Genomic DNA, 22,506 nt, shown 5'->3' with positions numbered 1-22,506 from the left:
GGTCAAGGGAAGAAACAAGTTCATGCCCCCAAGAGCTTCGGGTAGTGGAAGAGTGAGGAAGCCATCCTATAAGATGTCTGAATTGTACCACTGTTCTAAGGGGAGAAAGTGAGGTTGTGTTAATTTGTGTTGGGCTGTGATCAAAATTGTATTTTGCTTGTAGTCAACTCATGATGTTCAAAACATCTTTATTTTGGCTACTACTTATGTTGGGTTGTTGATGTTGAAACCTGCTCTTTTTGGTTGTCATGATACCTTTGATGTAAGGTACCTAGTGGATTTGATGGTTACTTTGATGCTTTTTCCTTGCTTATGTGTGCCTCTTATTTTATTACTATTTGGTAATATGTGTGCCTCCAATTCATCACATAATTCATCACAAAATTCATCGCATAATTTACCACATAACACTACAAATTGACTTAACAAATAACATACAAGATGGTTCATAGCTACAAAAGTAACCCACGATGAGATTCAAAGTTCACACATTGCAAGCCATAGTTCAAAGCTTAAATAAAGATAATGACCCACATGGTCATGTCACATCACAATTTACTCTTCAACAAAAATACATTTGATCTCCTTCAGCTTCCTCTTGTTATTTTCACCTGCTTTCTTTAGGTCAGCAATGCAACAGTCCATATCACTCTTCTCAATGCTCCACTCCTCCTTGTCTTTCATCATCTCAGCAATGCATCTATCCACCTTCTCCTTCTCTTTCTTCAGGTCAGGCCAACACCACTTCAGAGACCTATTATCAGTGCTCATCTTTTCCTTCTCTTTAAGATGATCGTTCTTCATATTTCTAATGCAATTGCCTTGAGCAACATGAATGAACTTCAACTGGTCAACATGAGCCTTCAATTTAGTGTTCTCAGCATCCTTTGCAACAAGTTGTTCATTCATGTTTCCATGCTGCTGTCCACACTCATTGTAATGTTCTCAACATCCTTCTGGTGATCTGGCTATGGTAAGTTATCATGTGAATTTAGGAGGTTGTTCACATCTTCCACAAGCTTCTCATAAGTCTCGTGCAACTTGTTTTTTTGCTCTGTGATTTTGTGGACAATAGATGAATGATCCAGGCATGCCATCCTATTATCATGCTTGCTTTGCTCATACATAAGCGAGAGTTTGTGAAGAGCATTCTGCAAGTGCTCGGGCCACTCCTCATCTACCCACTGAACTACGTCACAATTGATTGCTTGCTGCAAAACAAACAGTAGGAATATACTTACTATACAGATGAACACTAAACAATAAATATGAACAATGAACACTAAAGATGAACACTGGACAATGCAGATGAACAATCCAACTGTTCTACTAAAAATATTGGCTATTAACTAAAAAGGTAAAATTTGCTTCAACTTACATCAAGTGAACAAGCGCTAATCCCTTCGAATGCAACCAACTTCCCGGCCGGCTTGCCATGCTCACACATCACCATCAAATCATCATCAACACCACTGTAGTTAGGGTCCTCGATTGTAGCTGGGATCTAGATTCACCATGCAAGTTCAAATTGAGCCACACAAAAAAGCCCCCATTCAAAACCCTAGAGCCTAAACCTAGACATCATTGACCTTGATAGGGGATCCGCATGAGGAGATCTACTAGGCGGCGGAGTCGTCACTGTTGTCGCTGTCATTTTACGAAACCATGGCGGCAGGCGACCGGCTGCGAGCAGGATGTCGACCGGCGGCGAGCAGCGGTGAGAGGGAGAGGGGCTCAGGGCGAGAGACAAGGGAGCTGGAGAGGGGGGGCGGGGGGAGTGTCTTACCATGAGTGACCGGTGCGTCATCCCGACCGTTTTGGTCCAAACGGTGCCGTGTGTCGAGTCGTCGGGCCATGTTAGCATTTCCGGGGCCCACCTGTCGAAAAAGAACTCAAGCGAGCCTAATCGACCGATCGTTGTTTTTTCAACGGCTTAAGGGATTTTCCGGTGTTTTTTTTTCAACAGATTAATGAGTTGGTAGTTTCCTGCAAACCTAGACGCAAATGTGGTGGTTTTTTTCAATTGACTCACGAAAAAGAGAAATTTATATGTGCAAGGAGCCGACGTATTTTTAAGAAACGTGCATGATCCCTAGAAACTATAACCAAATACATTAGTTGGCCAATGTCTACAATCACATAGATGCCTATGTACACCAACAATATGTTGTTTGATCCCCTGACAATACATGAACGAATATATTATAATGTTCAAGAGTGTCTCTCGGTGCATGCTAAACTGGTTTCAATCAAGGAGCTAGCACTAGTCAAGCATTGGAAACAACCTTAGGAAGCATAGATCAAAGTTTACGCGAACAGAGTTGTGTTGAAGATCAAGACAAAGGGGGAGGTGGAGTGATCCTACGGGGCTGTAGATGCTTATAGAGGAGGGGATGCATGTTGTAAATATGCCCTAGAGGCAATAATAAATTGGTTATTATTATATTTCCTTGTTCATGATAATCGTTTATTATCCATGCTAGAATTGTATTGATTAAAAACTCAAATACATGTGTGGATACATAGACAACACACTGTCCCTAGTGAGCCTCTAGTTGACTAGCTCGTTGATCAAAGATGGCCAAGGTTTCCTGGCCACAGGGAAGTGTTGTCACTTGATAATGGGATCACATCATTAGGAGAATGATGTGATGGACAAGACCCAAACTATAAACGTAGCATATGATCGTGTCAGTTTATTGCTACTGTTTTTTTGCATGTCCGAAGGTATAAAGATGCTCTACAGGTATCTCCGAAGGTGTTCTTTGAGTTAGTATGGATCAAGACTGGGATTTGTCACTCCGTGTGACAGATAGGTATCTCGGGGCCCACTCGGTAATACAACATCACACACAAGCCTTGCAAGCAATGTGACTTAGTGTATGTCACGGGATCTTGTATTACGGAACGAGTAAAGAGACTTGCCGGTAAACGAGATTGAAATAGGTATGCGGATACCGACGATCGAATCTCGGGCAAGTAACATACCGAAGGACAAAGGGAATGACATACGGGATTATATGAATCCTTGACACTGAGGTTCAACCGATAAGATCTTTGGAGAATATGTAGGATCCAATATGGGCATCCAGGTCCCGCTATTGGATATTGACCGAGGAGTCTCTCGGGTCATGTCTACATAGTTCTCGAACCCGCAGGGTCTGGACACTTAAGGTTCGGCGTTGTTTTATGCGTATTTGAGTTATATGGTTGGTTACCGAATGTTGTTCAGAGTCCCGGATGGGATCACGGACGTCACGAGGATTTCCGGAATGGTCCGGAAACGAAGATTGATATATAGGTTTGTCTCATTTGGTTACCGGAAGGTTTTCGGGCATTACCGACATCGTACCGGGAGTGACGAATGGGTTCTGGGAATTTACCGGGAGGGGGGAACCCACCCGGGAGTGGGCCAAGGCCTTAGGGGTGACACACCAGCCCTTAGTGGGCTTGTGGGACAGCCAAGATAGGCCCATGGCGCCACCAAGGAAAAACCAAAGAGAAAAAAAGAGGAGGTGGGAAGGAAGGGAAGGACTCCACCTTCCAATCCTAGTTGGACTAGGATTGGAGGTGGACTCCTCCACCCTTGATTCGGCCTACCCCTTGGGGCTCTCTTGAAACTCAAGGCAGGTCCCTCCCCCTCCCTCCTATATATACTGGGGTATTAGGGCTGATTTGAGACAACTTTGCCACGGGAGCCCGACCACATACCTCCACGGTTTTTCCTCTAGATCGTATTTCTGCGGAGCTCGGGCGGAGCCCTGCTGGGATAGATCACCACCAACCTCCGGAGCACCGTCACGCTGCCGGAGAACTCATCTACCTCTCCGTCTCTCTTGCTGGATCAAGAAGGCCGAGATCATCGTCGAGCTGTACGTGTGCTGAACGCGGAGGTGTCGTCCGTGCGGCACTAGATCGGAGCGAATCGTGGGACGGATCGCGGGACGGTTCGTGGGATGGTTCACGGTGCGCATCGAGGGATGTGAGTACGTTCGACTACATCAACCGCGTTTCTTAACGCTTCCTGTTGTACGATCTACAAGGGTACGTAGATCGGAAATCCCCTCTCGTAGATGGACATCACCATGATAGGTCTTCGTGCGTGTAGGAAATTTTTTGTTTCCCATGCGACGTTCCCCAACAGTGGCATCATGAGCTAGGTTCATGCGTAGATGTTATCTCGAGTAGAACACAAAAGTTTTTGTGGGCGGTGATGTGCGATTTGCTGCCCTCCTTAGTCTTTTCTTGATTTCGCGGTATTGTTGGATCGAAGCGGCTCAGACCGACATTACTCGTACGCTTACGAGAGACTGGTTTCATCGCTACGAGCAACCCGGTTGCTCAAAGATGACTGGCGAGTGTCGGTTTTTCCAACTTTAGTTGAATCGGATTTGACCGAGGAGGTCCTTGGAGAGAGGTTAAATAGCAATTCATACATCTCCGTTGTGGTGTTTGCGTAAGTAAGATGCGATCCTACTAGATACCCATGGCAACCACGTAAAACATGCAACAACAATTAGAGGACGTCTAACTTGTTTTTGCAGGGTATGCTTGTGATGTGATATGGCCAATGACGTGATGTGATATATTGGATGTATGAGATGATCATGTTCTAATAGTTAATATCGACTTGCACGTCGATGGTACGGCAACCGGCAGGAGCCATAGGGTTGTCCTTAAACTAACGTTTGTGCTTGCAGATGCGTTTACTATATTGCTAGGACGTAGCTTTAGTAGTAATAGCATGAGTAGGACGACAACCTCGACGGCGGCACGATGATGGAGATCATGGTGTGGCGCCGGTACCAAGTGTTGGGGGAACGTCGCATGGGAAACAAAAAAATTCCAACGCGCACGAAGACCTATCATGGTGATGTCCATCTACGATAGGGGATGTGTGATCTCCGTACCCTTGTAGACCGTACAGCAGAAGCGTTAGTGAACGCGGTTGATGTAGTGGAACGTCCTCACGTCCCTCGATCCGCCCCGCGAACCGTCCCGCGGTCAGTCCCACGATCTAGTGCCGAACGGACGGCACCTCCGCGTTCACCACACGTACAGCTCGACGATGATCTCAGCCATCTTGATCCAGCAAGAGAGACGGAGAGGTAGAAGAGTTATCCGGTAGCGTGACGGCGCTCCGGAGGTTGGTGATGATCTTGTCTCAGCAGGGCTCCGCCCGAGCTCCGCAGAAACGTGATCTAAAGGAAAAACCGTGGAGGTATGTGGTCGGGCTGCCGTGGAAAAATCGTCTCAAATCAGCCCTAAAACCTCCGTATATATAGGGGGAAGAGGGGGAGCCTTGCCTTGGGGCTCAAGGAGCCCCAAGGGGGTCGGCCGAGCCAAGGGGGGAAGGTCTCCCCCCCAAACCGAGTCCAACTTGGTTTGGTGGGTGGAGTCCTTCTTCCCTTTCCCACCTCCTCCTTTTTATTTCTTTTCTCTTTGATTTTCTTCCTATGGCGCATAGGGCCTTCTTGGGCTGTCCCACCAGCCCACTAAGGGCTGGTGTGCCACCCCCAAGGCCTATGGGCTTCCCCGGGGTGGGTTGCCCCCCCCGGTGAACTCCCGGAACCCATTCGTCATTCCCGGTACATTCCCGGTAACTCCGAAAACCTTCCGGTAATCAAATGAGGTCATCCTATATATCAATCTTCGTTTCCGGACCATTCCGGAAATCCTCGTGACGTCCGTGATCTCATCCGAGACTCCGAACAACATTCGGTAACCAACCATATAACTCAAATACGCATAAAACAACGTCGAACCTGAAGTGTGCAGACCCTGCGGGTTCGAGAACTATGTAGACATGACCCGAGAGACTCCTCGGTCAATATCCAATAGCGGGACCTGGATGCCCATATTGGATCCTACATATTCTACGAAGATCTTATCGTTTGAACCTCAGTGCCAAGGATTCATATAATCCCGTATGTCATTCCCTTTGTCCTTCGGTATGTTACTTGCCCGAGATTCGATCGTCAGTATCCGCATACCTAGTTCAATCTCGTTTACCGGCAAGTCTCTTTACTCGTTCCGTAATACAAGATCCCGCAACTTACACTAAGTCACATTGCTTGCAAGGCTTGTGTGTGATGTTGTATTACCGAGTGGGCCCCGAGATACCTCTCCGTCACACGGAGTGACAAATCCCAGTCTCGATCCATACTAACTCAAAGAACACCTTCGGAGATACCTGTAGAGCATCTTTATAGTCACCCAGTTACGTTGCGACATTTTATACACACAAAGTATTCCTCCGGTGTTAGTGAGTTATATGATCTCATGGTCATAGGAACAAATAGTTGACACGCAGAAAACAGTAGCAACAAAATGACACGATCAACATACTACGTCTATTAGTTTGGGTCTAGTCCATCACGTGATTCTCCTAATGACGTGATCCAGTTATGAAGCAACAACACCTTGTTTATAATCAGAAGACACTGACTATCTTTGATCAACTGGCTAGCCAACTAGAGGCTTGCTAGGGACAGTGTTTTATCTATGTATCCACACATGTATATAAGTCTTCATTCAATACAATTATAGCATGGATAATAAACGATTATCTTGATACAGGAATTATAATAATAACTATATTATTATTGCCTCTAGGGCATAATTCCAACACTCACCCACTTGCACTAGAGTCAATAATCTAGCCCTCACATCATCATGCGAATTACATTGTAATAAATCTAACACCCATACAGTTCTGGTGTTGATCATGCTTTGCCCGTGGAAGAGGTTTAGTTAGCGGGTCTGCTACATTCAGATCCGTGTGCACTTTGCATATATTCACGTCCTCCCCTTCGACGTAGTCGCGGATGAGGTTGAAGCGTCGTTTGATGTGTCTGGACTTCTTGTGAAACCGTGGTTCCTTTGCTAAGGCAATGGCACCCGTGTTGTCACAGAACAAGGTTATTGGATTCAGTGCACTTGGCACCACTCCAAGATCCGTCATGAACTGCTTCAACCAGACACCCTCCTTAGCTGCCTCCGAAGCAGCCATGTACTCCGCTTCACATGTAGAATCTGCTACGACGCTTTGCTTGGAACTGCACCAACTTACCGCACCCCCATTAAGAATAAATATGTATCCGGTCTGCGACTTAGAGTCGTCCAGATCTGTGTCGAAGCTTGCATCGACGTAACCTTTTACGGCGAGCTCTTCGTCACCTCCATACACGAGAAACATCTCCTTAGTCCTTTTCAGGTACTTTAGGATATTCTTGACCGCCGTCCAGTGATCCACTCCTGGATTACTCTGGAACCTACCTGCCATACTTATGGCCAGGCTAACGTCCGGTCTAGTGCACAACATTGCATACATGATAGAACCTATGGCTGAAGCATAGGGGACGGTGCTCATATGCTCTCTATCCTCATCAATTGCTGGGCACTGAGTCTTACTCAATCTCGTACCTTGTAAAACTGGCAAGAACCCTTTCTTGGACTGTTCCATTTTGAACCTCTTCAGAACTTTATCAAGGTATGTGCTTTGTGAAAGTCCTACCAGGCGTTTTGATCTATCCTTGTAGATCTTAATGCCTAGAATGTAAGCAGCTTCTCCTAGGTCCTTCATAGAGAAACTTTTATTCAAGTAATCCTTTATGCTCTCCAAAAACTCTACGTTGTTTCCAATCAGCAATATGTCATCCACATATAATATTAGAAACGCCACAGAGCTCCCACTCACTTTCTTGTAAATACAAGATTCTCCAACCACTTCTATAAACCCAAATGCTTTGATCACCTCATCAAGGCGTTTGTTCCAACTCCGAGATGCTTGCACCAGTCCATAAATGGATCGCTGGAGCTTGCACACCTTGTTAGCATTCTTAGGATCGACAAAACCTTCGGGTTGCATCATATACAACTCTTCCTTAAGGAAACCGTTAAGGAACGCCGTTTTGACATCCATCTGCGAGATTTCATAATCGAAAAATGCAGCTATTGCTAACATGATTCTGACGGACTTAAGCATCGCTACGGGTGAGAATGTCTCATCGCAGTCAACTCCTTGAACTTGTGAAAAACCCTTTGCCACAAGTCGAGCTTTATAAACGGTCACATTGCCGTCAGCGTCCGTCTTCCTCTTAAAGATCCATTTGTTCTGAATAGCCTTACGGCCCTCAGGCAGTACTTCCAAAGTCCACACTTTGTTCTCATACATGGATCATATCTCGGACTTCATGGCTTCTAGCCATTTGTTGGAATCTGGGCCCACCATTGCTTCTTCATAATTTGCAGGTTCATTGTTGTCTAACAACATGATTGACAAGACGGGATTACCGTACCACTCTGGAGCAGCACGTGGTCTCGTCGACCTGCGTGGTTCGACAGAAACTTGAACCGGAGTTTCATGATCATCATCATTAACTTCCTCCTCAACCGGCGTCGCAACGACAGAGGTTTCCCCTTGTCCTGCGCCACCATCCAGAAGGATGAGAGGTTCGACAACCTCATCAAGGTCTATCTTCCTCCCACTCAATTCTCTCGAGAGAAACTCCTTCTCGAGAAAAGCTCCGTTTTTAGCAACAAACACTTTGCCCTCGGATTTGAGATAGAAGGTGTACCCAACTGTCTCTTTTGGATAACCTATGAAGACGCAGTTTTCCGCTTTGGGTTCCAGCTTTTCAGGCTGAAGCTTTTGGACATAAGCATCACATCCCCAAACTTTAAGAAATGACAACTTTGGCCTTTTGCCATACCATAGTTCGTATGGTGTCGTCTCAACGGATTTTGATGGTGCCCTATTTAAAGTGAATGGAGCTGTTTCTAATGCATAACCCCAAAACGATAACGGCAAATCGGTAAGAGACATCATAGATCGCACCATCTATAATAAAGTACGATTACGACGTTCGGACACACCATTACGCTGTGGTGTTCCAGGCGGTGTCAACTGTGAAACAATTCCACATTGTCTTAAGTGAGCACCAAACTCGAAACTCAGATATTCACCCCCACGGTCAGACCATAGGAACTTGATCTTCTTGTTACGATGATTTTCAACTTCCCTCTGAAATTGCTTGAACTTTTCAAATGTTTCAGACTTGTGCTTCATTAAGTAGACATAACCATATCTACTCAAATCGTCAGTGAAGGTGAGAAAATAATGATATCCACCGCGTGCCTCTACGCTCATCGGACCACACACATCAGTATGTATGATTTCCAACAAGTCACTTGCACGCTCCATTGTTCCGGAGAACGGAGTTTTAGTCATCTTGCCCATGAGGCATGGTTCGCACGTGTCAAGTGAATCAAAGTCAAGTGACTCCAAAAGTCCATCGGCATGGAGTTTCTTCATGCGCTTTACACCAATATGACCTAAGCGACAGTGCCACAAAATATGGCGCTATCATTGTTAACTCTAACTCTTTTGGTCTCAATGTTATGTATGTGTGTATCGCTATCAAGATTCAATATGAACAATCCTCTCACATTGGGTGCATGACCATAAAAGATGTTACTCATAGAAATAGAAAACCATTATTCTCTGACTTAAATGAGTAACCGTCTCGCAATAAACAAGATCCAGATATAATGTTCATGCTCAACGCAGGCACTAAATAATAATGATTCAAGTTCATAACTAATCCTGATGGTAACTGAAGTGAAACTGTGCCGACGGCGATTGCATCAACCTTGGAGCCATTTCCTACGCGCATCGTCACTTCATCTTTCGCCAGCCTTCGTCTATTCCGCAGTTCCTGTTTCGAGTTGCAAATATGAGCAACATAACCGGTATCGAATACCCAGGCACTACTACGAGAGCCGGTTAAGTACACATCAATAACATGTATATCAAATATACCTGATTTTTCTTTGGCCGCCTTCTTATCTGCCAGATACTTGGGGCAATTGCGCTTCCAGTGACCCATACCCTTGCAATAGTAACACTCTGTTTCAGGCTTAGGTCCAGCTTTGGGTTTCTTCGTCGGATTGGCAACAGGCTTGCCGCTCTTCTTTGAATTACCCTTCTTGCCTTTGCCGTTTCTCTTGAAACTAGTGGTCTTATTCACCATCAACACTTGATGCTCTTTACGGAGTTCAGACTCTGCGACTTTCAGCATCGCAAACAACTCGCCGGGAGACTTGTTCATCCCTTGCATGTTGTAGTTCAACACAAAGCCTTTATAGCTTGGCGGCAGTGATTGAAGGATTCTGTCAGTGATAGCCTCTTGCGGGATTTCAATCCCCAGCTCAGCTAGACGGTTTGAGTACCCAGACATTTTGAGCACATGTTCACTGACAGACGAGTTCTCCTCCATCTTGCAAGCATAGAATTTATCGGAGGTCTCATACCTCTCGATCCGGGCGTTCTTCTGAAAGATAAACTTCAACTCCTGGAACATCTCAAATGCTCCATGACGCTCAAAGCGACGTTGAAGTTCCGGTTCTAAGCCATACAAGACTGCACATTGAACTACTGAGTAGTCCTCCTTACGTGCTAACCAAGCGTTCTTAACATCCTGATCAGCCGTAGCGGGTAGTTCATCTCCTAGCGCAGCATTAAGGACATAATCCTTCTTCCCAGCTTGTAAGATTAGCTTAAGATTACGAGCCCTGTCTACAAAGTTGCTTCCATCATCTTTCAACTTAGCTTTCTCTAGGAACGTATTAAAATCCAGGGTGACTGTCGCGTGAGGCATGATCTACAACACAAATATATTCAAAGTGGACTTAGACTATGTTCAAGATAATTAGAGTTTAACTTAATCAAATTATTCGCTAAACTCCCACTCAAAAAGTACATCTCTCTAGTCATTTGAGTGGTTCATGATCCACTTACACTAGCTCAAGTCCGATCATCACGTGAGTTGAGCATAGTTTCAGTGGTAAGCATCCCTATGCTAATCATATCATCTATATGATTCATGATCGACCTTTCGGTCTCATGTGTTCCGAGGCCATGTCTGCACATGCTAGGCTCGTCAAGCTTAACCCGAGTGTTCCGCGTGCGCAACTGTTTTGCACCCGTTGTATGTGAACGTTGAGTCTATCACACCCGATCATCACGTGGTGTCTCGAAACGACGAACTGTAGCAACGGTGCACAGTCGGGGAGAACACAATTTCGTCTTGAAATTTTAGTGAGAGATCACCTCATAATGCTACCGTCGTTCTAAGCAAAATAAGGTGCATAAAAGGATTAACATCACATGCAATTCATAAGTGACATGATATGGCCATCATCACGTGCTCCTTGATCTCCATCTCCAAAGCACCGGCACGATCTTCTTGTCACCGGCGCCGCACCATGATCTCCATCAACGTGTCGCCATCGGGGTTGTCGTGCTACTCATGCTATTACTACTAAAGCTACATCCTAGCAAAATAGTAAATGCATCTGTAAGCACAAACGTTAATATAAAGACAACCCTATGGCTCCTGCCGGTTGCCGTACCATCGACGTGCAAGTCGATATTATCTATTACAACATGATCATCTCATACATCCAATATATCACATCACATCGTTGTCCATATCACATCACAAGCATACCCTGCAAAAACAAGTTAGACGTCCTCTAATTTTGTTGTTGCATGTTTTACGTGGTGACCATGGGTATCTAGTAGGATCGCATCTTACTTACGCAAACACTACAACGGAGATATATGAGTTGCTATTTAAGCTCATCCAAGGACCTCCTCGGTCAAATCCGATTCAACTAAAGTTGGAGAAACTGACTCTTGCCAGTCATCTTTGAGCAACGGGGTTACTCGTAGCGATGAAACCAGTCTCTCGTAAGCATACGAGTAATGTCGGTCCAAGCCGCTTCAATCCAACAATACCGCGGAATCAAGAAAAGACTAAGGAGGGCAGCAAAACGCACATCACCGCCCACAAAAACTTTTGTGTTCTACTCGAGAAGACATCTACGCATGAACCTAGCTCATGATGCCACTGTTGGGGGAACGTCGCATGGGAAACAAAAAATTTCCTACGCGCACGAAGACCTATCATGGTGATGTCCATATACGAGAGGGGATGTGTGATCTACGTACCCTTGTAGACCGTACAGCATAAGCGTTAGTGAACGCGGTTGATGTAGTGGAACGTCCTCACGTCCCTCGATCCGCCTCGCGAACCGTCCCGCGATCAGTCCCACGATCTAGTGTCGAACGGACGGCACCTCCGCGTTCAGCACACGTACAACTCGACGATGATCTCGGCCTTCTTGATCCAGCAAGAGAGACGGAGAGCTAGAAGAGTTCTCCGGCAGCGTGACGGCGCTCCGGAGGTTGGTGATGATCTTGTCTCAGCAGGGCTCCACCCGAGCTCCGCAGAAACGCGATCTATAGGAAAAACCGTGGAGGTATGTGGTCGGGCTGCCGTGGAAAAATCGTCTCAAATCAGCCCTGAAACCTCCGTATATATAGGGGGAAGAGGGGGAGCCTTGCCTTGGGGCTCAAGGATCCCCAAGGGGGTCGGCCGAGCCAAGGGGGGAAGGTCTCCCCCCCCCAAACCGAGTCCAACTTGGTTTGGTGGGTGGAGTCCTTCTTCCCTTTCCCACCTCCTCTTTTTTTTTCTTTTCTCTTTGATTTTCTTCCTAGGGCGCATAGGGCCTTCTTGGGCTATCCCACCAGCCCACTAAGGGCTGGTGTGCCACCCCCAAGGCCTATGGGCTTCCCCGGGGTGGGTTGCCCCCCCCCCCCCCCCCCCCCGGTGAACTCCCGGAACCCATTCGTCATTCCCGGTACATTCCCTGTAACTCCGAAAACCTTCCGGTAATCAAATGAGGTCATCCTACATATCAATGTTCGTTTCCGGACCATTCCGGAAACCCTCGTGACATCCGTGATCTCATCCGGGACTCCGAACAACATCCGGTAACCAACCATGTAACTCAAATACGCATAAAACAACGTCAAACCTTATGTGCAGACCCTGCGGGTTCGAGAACTATGTAGACATGACCCGAGAGATTCCTCGGTCAATATCCAATAGCGGGACCTGGATGCCCATATTGGATCCTACATATTCTACGAAGATCTTATCGTTTGAACCTCAGTGCCAAGGATTCATATAATCCCGTATGTCATTCCCTTTGTCCTTCGGTATGTTACTTGCCCGAGATTCGATCGTCAGTATCCGCATACCTATTTCAATCTCGTTTACCGGCAAGTCTCTTTACTCGTTCCGTAATACAAGATCCCGCAACTTACACTAAGTCACATTGCTTGCAAGGCTTGTGTGTGATGTTGTATTACCGAGTGGGCCCCGAGATACCTCTCCGTCACACGGAGTGACAAATCCCAGTCTCTATCCATACTAACTCAACGAACACCTTCGGAGATACCTGTAGAGCATCTTTATAGTCACCCAGTTACGTTGCGACGTTTGTTACACACAAAGTATTCCTCCGGTGTTAGTGAGTTATATGATCTCATGGTCATAGGAACAAATACTTGACACGCAGAAAACAGTAGCAACAAAATGACACGATCAACATGCTACGTCTATTAGTTTGGGTCTAGTCCATCACATGATTCTCCGAATGACGTGATCCAGTTATGAAGCAACAACACCTTGTTTATAATCAGAAGACACTGACTATCTTTGATCAACTGGCTAGCCAACTAGAGGCTTGCTAGGGACAGTGTTTTGTCTATGTATCCACACATGTATATAAGTCTTCATTCAATACAATTATAGCATGGATAATAAACGATTATCTTGATACAGGAATTATAATAATAACTATATTATTATTGCCTCTAGGGCATAATTCCAACAACAAGAAGATCATGCCGGTGCTTTGGTGATGGAGATCAAGGAGCACTTGATGATGGCCATATCATATCACTTATGGATTGCATGTGATGTTAATCCTTTTTGCACCTTATCTTGCTTAGAACGACGGTAGCATTATGAGGTGATCTCTCACTAAAATTTCAAGACAAAATTGTGTTCTCCCCGAGTGTGCACCGTTGTGACAGTTCGTCATTTCGAGACACCACGTGATGATCGGGTGTGATAGACTCAACGTTCACGTACAATGGGTGCAAAACAGTTGCACACGCAGAACACTCGGGTTAAACTTGACGAGCCTGGCATGTGCAGACATGGCCTCGGAACACAAGAGACCGAAAGGTCGAGCATGAATTGTATAGTTGATATAATTAGCATAGAGATGCTTACCACTGAAACTATTCTCGACTCACGTGATGATCAGACTTGAGATAGTGGATTTGGATCATGTACCACTCAAATGACTAGAGAGATGTACTTTTTGAGTGGGAGTTTAAAATTAATTTGATTAGTTAAACTCTAATTATCTTGACCATAGTCAAAAGGTCTTTACGAATTATGATGTGGCTTGCGCTATAGCTCTACGGTTTTTATATGTTCCTAGAGAAAATTCAGTTGAAAGTTGATAGTAGCCACTTTGCAGACTGAGTCTGTAAAACTGAGGATTGTCCTCGTTGCTGCGCAGAAGGCTTATGTCCTTAATGCACCACTCGGTGTGCTGCACATCGAGCGTCGTCTGTGGATGTTGTGAACATCCGACATACAGGTTTCTGATGACTACGCGATAGTTTAGTGCAAAATACTTAATGGCTTAGAAGCAAGGCGCTGAAGACGTTTTGAAACGTCACGGAACATAAGAGATGTTCTGGAGAGATGAAATTGTGATTTCATGCTCGTTCCCTTGTTAAGAGGTATGAGACCTCCGACAAGATTCTTTGTCCACGAAGTAAAGGAGAAAAGCTCAATCGTTGAGCATGTGCTCAGATTGTCTGAAGTACGACAATCGCTTGAATTAAGTGGGAGTTAATCTTCTAGATGAGATAGTGATGGTTCTCCAAAGTCACTGCCACCAAGCTGTGAGAGCTTCATGATGAACTATAACATATCAATGATAGATACAATGATCCTTGAGCGATTCGCGATGTTTTGACACTGCGAAAGTAGAAATCAAGAAGGAGCATCAATAGTTGATGGTTAGTAAAAGCACTAAGTTTCAAGAAAGGCAAGGGCTAGAAGGGATACTTCGTGAAACGGCAAAACAGTTGCTGCACTAATGAAGAGACCCAAGATTGAACCCAAACCCGAGACTAAGTGCTTCTGTTATGAGGGGAACGGTCACTGAGGCGGAGCTACTCTAGATGCTTGGTAGATAAGAAGGCTGGCAAAGTCGACAGAAGTATCTTTGATATACATGTTGATGTGTACTTTACTAGTACTCCTAGTAGCACGAGGGTATTGGATACCGGTTCGGTTGCTAAGTGATTAGTAACGTGAAATAAAAGCTACGGAATAAACGGAGACTAGCTAAAGGCGAGGTGACGATAAGTGTTGGAAGTGTTTCAAAGGATGATATGATCAAACGTCGCACGCTCCCTCTACCATCGGGATTGGTGTTAAACCTAAATAATTGTTATTTGGTGCTTGCGTTAAGCACGAACATGATTGGATCGTGTTTCTTGCAATATGATTATTCATTTAAAGAAAATAATGGTTACTCTATTTACTTGAATAATCACCTTCAATGGTTTATTGAATCTCGATCATAGTGTTACACATGTTCATGACATTGGTGCCAAAAGATACAAGGTAATGATGATAGTACCACTTACTTGTGGCACTGCCGCTTGAGTCATGTTGGTATAAATTGCATGAAGAGGCTCCATGCTGATGGATCTTTATACTCACTTGATTTTGAATCACTTGTGACATGCAAATCATACCACATGAGTAAGGCCTTGTTTTCATTGAGATGAAATAATATAGTAACTTGTTGGAAGTAATACATTTTGATGTATGCAGTCCAATGGGTGCTGAGGCACACAGTGGATATCATTATGTTCTTACTTCAATGACGATTTGAGTAGATACAGGAGTATTTACTTAATGAATCACAAGTCTGAAATATTGAAAAGGTTCAATTCTGTTTCAGAGTGAAGTTCGTCGTAACAAGAGGATAAACTGTCTACGATATGATCATAGAGATGAATATCTGAGTTGCGAGTTTTGGTACACAGTTAAGACAATGTGGAAGTTGTTTCGCAATTCATGCCACCAAGAACACCATGGTGTGATGGTGTCATAGCCGCAACCTATTTGATATGGTGCATACTATGATGTCTCTTTTCGAATTACCACTATCATTTATGGGTTATGCATTAGAGACAACCGCATTCACTTTAAATAGGGCACCGCGTAATTCCGTTGAGATGACACAGTATAGACTGAGGTTTAGAGAAATCTAAAGCTGTCGTTTCTTGAAAGTTTGGGGCTGTGATACTTATGTGAAAAAGTTTCAGTCTGATAAGCTCGAACCCAAAGCGGATAAATGCATCTTCATAGGATATCCAAAACAGTTGGATACATCTCCTATCTCAGATCCGGAAGCAAAATGTTTGTTTCTAGAAACGGGTCCTTTCTCGAGGAAAGGTTTCTCTTGAAAGAATTGAGTGGGAGAGTGATGGAACTTGATGAGGTTATTGAACCATCACTTCAACCAGTGTGTAGTAGGGCGCAGGAAGCTGCTCCTGTGGCGCCTACACCAATTGAAGTGGAACCTGACGATAGTGATCATTAGAGCTTCGAATCAAGTTACTACAAACCTCGTAGGTCGACAAAGGTCACGTACTACTGCAGAGTGGTACGGTAACCCTGTCTTGGAGGTCATGTTGTTGAGCAACAATGAACCTACCAGTTATGGAGAAGCAATGGTGGGCCCGGATTCCGACAAATGGCTAGAGGCCATGAAATCCGAGAGAGGATCCATGTATAAAACAAAGTGTAGACTTTGGAAGAACTACTTCATGGTTGTAAGACTTTTAAGTAAAGATGGATCTTTAAAAGGAAGACAAACAATGATGGTGATAAGTCACAATTAAGAAAAGCTCGACTTGTCACAAAGATGTTTTCGACAAGATCAAAGAGTTGACTATGATGTGACTTTCTCACTCGTAGCGATGCTAGAAGTCTGTTGGAATTATGTTAGTAGTTGTTGCATTATTTGTGAAATATTGCACATAGGAAGACAAAACATTGTTTCCTCGACGGTTTCCTTGAGGAAAGATTGTATGTAATACAATCAGAAGGTTTTGTCGATCCTAAGGATGCTAAACAAGTATGCAAGCTCCATCGATCCTTCTATGGACTAGTGCAAGCATCTCGGAGTTGGAATATATGCTTTGATGAGTTGATCAAAGCTTTTGGGTTTATACAAGGTTTATGAGAAACTTGTATTTCCAAAGAAGTGAGTGGGAGCACTATAGAATTTCTGATAAGTATATGTGGTTGACATATTGTTGATCAGAAGTAATGTAGAATTTCTGTGAAGCATAAAAGGTTGTTTGAAAGGAGTTTTTCAAAGGAATACCTGGATTGAGCTACTTGAACATTGAGCATCAAGATCTATGGAGATAGATCAAAATGCTTAATAGACGTTTCAACAAGATGCATGCCTTGACAAGTTTTTGAAGGAGTTCAAAATAGATCAGCAAAGAAGGAGTTCTTGACTGTGTTGTAAGGTGTGAATTTGAGTAAGACTCAAAACCCGACCACGGCAGAATAAAGAGAATAGACGAAGGTCGTCTTCTATGCCTTAGCCGTAGACTCTAAAGTATGCCATGCTGAGTACCGCACCTGATGTGTGCCTTGCAGCAAAGTCTGTTAAGAGGTACAGAGAGTGATCCAGGATTGAATCACTGATCAACGGTCAAAGTTATCCTTAGTAACTAAATGGACTAAGGATTTTTTTTTTCTCGATTATGGAGGTGGTTAAAGAGTTCGTCGTAAAGGGTTACGTCGATGCAAGCTTTGACACTAATCTGAATAACTATGAGTAGTGAAACGGATTCGTATAGTAGAGTAGATATTTGGAGTTTTTCTGAATAGCACGTAGTAGCAGCATCTATAAGATGACATAAATATTTGTAAAGAACACACGGATCTGAAAGTTTCAGAACCGTTGACTAAAACCTCTCTCACGAGCAAGACGTGATCAGACCCAAAAACTGTATGGGTGTTGGATTCGTTGAAATCACATGGTGATGTGAACTAGATTATTGACTCTAGTGCAAGTGGGAGACTGTTGGAAATATGCCCTAGAGGCAACAATAAATTAGTTATTATTATATTTTTTGTTCGTGATAATCGTTTATTATCCATGCTATAATTGTATTGATTGGAAACACAATACTTGTGTGGGTACATAGACAAAACACTGTCCCTAGTAAGCCTCTAGTTGACTAGCTCGTTGATCAAAGATGGCCAAGGTTTCCTGACCATAGGCAAGTGTTGTCACTTGATAATGGGATCACATCATTAGGAGAATCATGTGATGGACTAGACCCAAACTAATGAATGTAGCATGTTGATCGTGTCATTTTGTTGCTACTGTTTTTCTGCGTGTCAAGTATTTATTCCTATGACCATGAGATCATATAACTCACTGGCACCGGAGGAATACCTTGTGTGTATCAAACGTCACAACGTAACTGGGTTGCTATAAAGATGCTCTACAGGTATCTCCGAAGGTGTCCGTTGAGTTAGTATGGATCCAGATTGGGATTTGTCACTCTGTGTGACGGAGAGTGCTACTGCGACAACACACCTTCCCTCGCAATGGCGCCAGGAATCCTTCTATCACGGCTACGCCTATAGGGACTTCCTTGGCAAATATGCAAAGGAATTCCCCGCGGCCTTGGAGCCTTGCGTTGGTGTTCCCTTGAAGAGGAAAGGGTGATGTAGCACAGCGGCGGTAAGTATTTCCCTCAGTTTGAGAACCAAGGTATCGATCCAATGGGAGGCTCGCGTCAAGTCACAAGTACCTGCACAAACACAAAGAGCTTGCACCCAACGCTATGAAGGGCTTGTCAATCCCTTATAGATTGTTTGCAAAGTGAGAACTGAAAGCAAAAAGTAAACAAAGCAAAGTAACAGTGAAAGTGGAGACGATAGTTGTGAATAGACCCGGGGGGCATAGTGTTCACTAGTGGCTTCTCTCATGAAAGCAAGTAGACGGTGGGTGAACGAATTACTGTCAAGCAATTGATAGAACTGCGCAAAGTCATGGCGTTATCTATGGCATTTATTATATCTATAGGCATCACGTCCAAAACAAGTAGACCGATACTTTATGCATCTACTACTATTACTCCACACGTCGACCGCTATCCAGCATGCATCTAGTGTATTAAGTTCATAAGAACAGAGTAACGCCTTAAGCAAGATGACATGATGTAGATGGACAATCTCATATCTATGATAAAAGCCCATCTTGTTACCCTTGATGGCAACAACACGATGCATGCCTTGCTGCCCCTTCTGTCACTGGGAAAGGTCACCGCATGGTATGAACCCAAACCAAGCACTTCTCCCATTGCAAGAATCATAGATCTAGTTGGCTAAACAAAACCCAAGACTCGGAGAGACTTACAAGGATATCAAATCATGCATATAAGAAATCATCAAAGACTCAAATATAATTCATAGATAATCTGATCATAAATCCACAATTCATCGGATCTCGACAAACACAGCGCCAAAGAGGATTACATCAGATAGATCTCCGTGAAGATCATGGAGAACTTTGTATTGAAGATCCAAGAGAGAGAAGAAGCCATCTAGCTACTAACTACGGACCCATAGGTCTGAAGTGGACTACTCACGAGTCATTGGAGAGGCGATGATGTTGATGTAGAAGCCCTCCAATTCCAAAGTCCCCTCCGGCAGGGCACCGGGAAGGGTCTCCAGATGAGATCTTGCAGAAACGGAAGCTTGCGGCGGCGGAAAAGTGTTTTCTTGGATGCCCAGAATTTTTCTGGGATTTTAGGGAATATATAGGCGAAAGAGCTAGGGCAGGGGAGCTCCAGGGGGGGCCACAAGCCTGGTAGGCGCCGCCCCCTGGTGGCGGCTACAGGGCTTGTGGCCCCCCTGTGGCTCTCCTGCCTTGGCCCTCAAGTCCCCCGATCTTCTTCTGTTTTGGAAAAATTTATTTCGGGGATTTTATTCCGTTTGGACCCCGTTCCAAAATCAGATCTGAAAAGAGTCAAAAACACAGAAAAAACAGGAACTGGCACTTGGCACTGAATTAATAAGTTAGTCCCAAAAAAGATATAAAAGGTATATAAAATATCCAAAGTTGACAAGATAACAGCATGAAACCATAAAAAATTATAGATACGTTTGAGACGTATCAGAGAGGTATCTCGGGGCCCACTCGGTAATACAACATCACACACAAGCCTTGCAAGCAATGTGACGTAGTGTATGTCATGGGATCTTGTATTACGGAACGAGTAAAGAGACTTGCCGGTAAACGAGGTTGAAATAGGTATGCGGAGCCCTGGAGGAGTAGATCGTCACCACCACTGGAGCGTCGTCACGCTGCCGGAGAACTCATCTACTTCTCCGTCTTTCTTGCTGGATCAAGAAGGCCGAGATCATCGTCGAGCTGTACGTGTGCTGAACGCGGAGGTGTCGTCCGTTCGGCACTAGATCGGAGGGATCGTGGGATGGATCGCGGGACGGTTTGTGGGACGGTTCGCGGGGCGGATCGAGGGACGTGAGGACGTTCCACTACATCAACCGCGTTTCTTAACGCTTCCTGCTGTGCGATCTACAAGGGTACGTAGATCGGAAATCCCCTCTCGTAGATGGACATCGCCATGATAGTTCTTCGTGCACGTAGGAATTTTTTTGTTTCCCATGCGACGTTCCCCAACAGGAGGTTCAACCGAAAGAGATCTTCGTAGAATATGTAAGATCCAATATGGACATCTAGGTCCCGCTATTGGTTACTGACCGGGGAGTGTCTCAGGTCATGTCTGCATAGTTCTCGAACCCACAGGGTCTGCACACTTAAGGTTCGGTGATGTTTCTGTATTATTGTGTTATGTGTGTTTGGTAACCAAAAGTTGTTTGTAGTCCCGGTTGAGATCCCGGACATCACGAGGAGCTCTAGAATGGTCCAGAGGTAAAGATTGATATATAGGAAAGTGGGTTTTGAACTCTGGAAAAGTTTCGGGCATTTCCGGTAGTGTACCGGGAGCGACGAATGGGTTCTGGGGGTCCACCAGGTGGGCCCACCCACCCCAAAGGGTCTTATGGCTTGTGGGAGGACGTGTACCAGCCCTTGGTGGGCTGTCCGAAGCCTCCACTAAAGCCCAAGGCGGATTGGAGGTGGGAAGGAAAGAAACCCAAAGGTGGAAAGGGTTTTCAAGTGGAGAGGAGGAATCCTACTCCTACTAGGATTGGATTAGGACTCCTCCACCTCCAATTTCGGCCAAACCTTGAGGGTTTGAGTCTGCCTCCTCCCCTCCTTCCCTCCTATATGTACTAGAGTTTTTAGAGGTGAGGGCTAACACTAATTTCCACGTGCTCCCTCTACTTCTCTCTAGATTTGTTTATCCTCTGGTCTAGTTCGGCGGTGCTTAGGCGAAGCCCTTTTGAATTAGTTCACCACCACCACCACCACCACCACGCCACCGTGCTGGAGAACTATTCTACCTATCCACCCCTCTTTTTGGATTAAGAAGGCAGGGATCATCATCGAGTTGTACGTGTGTTGAACGTGGAGGTGTCGTCCGTACGGCACTAGATCGACATGGATCGTGATGGGATCGCGGGACGGATAGTGATGAGATCGTGGGACGGGCTGCGATTTGGATCGCGAAGATGTTCCACTACATCGACCGTGTTATATACGCTTCCGCTTAGCGATCTACAAGGGTATGTAGATTCACTCTCCCCTCTCGTAGATGATCATCACCACAGATAGGTATTGCGTGTGCGTAGGAAATTTTTTGTTTCCCATGCGACGTTTCCCAACAGTGGCATCATGAGCTAGGTTCATGCGTAGATGATATCTCGAGTAGAACACAAAAGAGTTTGTGGGCGTTAATGTTCAATTTTCTGCCCTCCTTAGTCTTTTCTTGATTCCGCGGTATTGTTGGATTGAAGCGGCCGAGACCAACTTGACTCGTACGCTTACGAGAGACCGGTTTCATCGACTCACAACTTGTTGCATAAAGATGACTGGCGGGTGTATGTTTCTTCAACTTTAGTTTAATCGGATTTGACCGAGGCGGTCCTTGGAGAAGGTTAAATAGCAATTTGCATATCACTGTTGTGCCTTTGCGTAAGTAAGATGCGATCATACTAGATACCCATAGCAGCCACGTAAAACATGCAACAACAAATTAGAGGACGTCTAACTTGTTTTTGCGGGGTATGCATGTAATGTGATATGACCAAAGACATGATATGATATATTGGATGTATGAGATGATCATGTTGTAATAGTTAAATATTGACTTGCTCGTCGATGCTACGGCAACCGGCAGGAGCCGTAGGGTTGTCTTTAAACTAAGTTTGTGTTTGCAGATGCTTTTATTATATCGCTAGGTGGTAGCTTTAGTAATAATAGCATAGATAGCGCGACAACCTCGATGGCGGCACGATGATGGAGGTCATGGTGCGGCGCCGGTGACGATGGAGATCATGCTGGTGCTTTGGTGATGGAGATTAAGAAGCA

General features: G+C 44.9%; 1 pseudogene; it reads right to left on the bottom strand.

The window, feature by feature from the left end:
* Positions 1 to 555: 555 nt before the first annotated feature.
* Positions 556 to 1,667, bottom strand: LOC123443039 (annotated as a pseudogene).
* Positions 1,668 to 22,506: the final 20,839 nt, after the last annotated feature.

The sequence above is a fragment of the Hordeum vulgare genome, chromosome 3H (genome assembly GCF_904849725.1).
Source record: "Hordeum vulgare subsp. vulgare chromosome 3H, MorexV3_pseudomolecules_assembly, whole genome shotgun sequence".
Lineage (NCBI taxonomy): Eukaryota > Viridiplantae > Streptophyta > Magnoliopsida > Poales > Poaceae > Hordeum > Hordeum vulgare.
The sequence above is the reverse complement of the archived record's forward strand: the minus strand, read 5'-3'. Positions and strand labels throughout refer to the sequence as shown.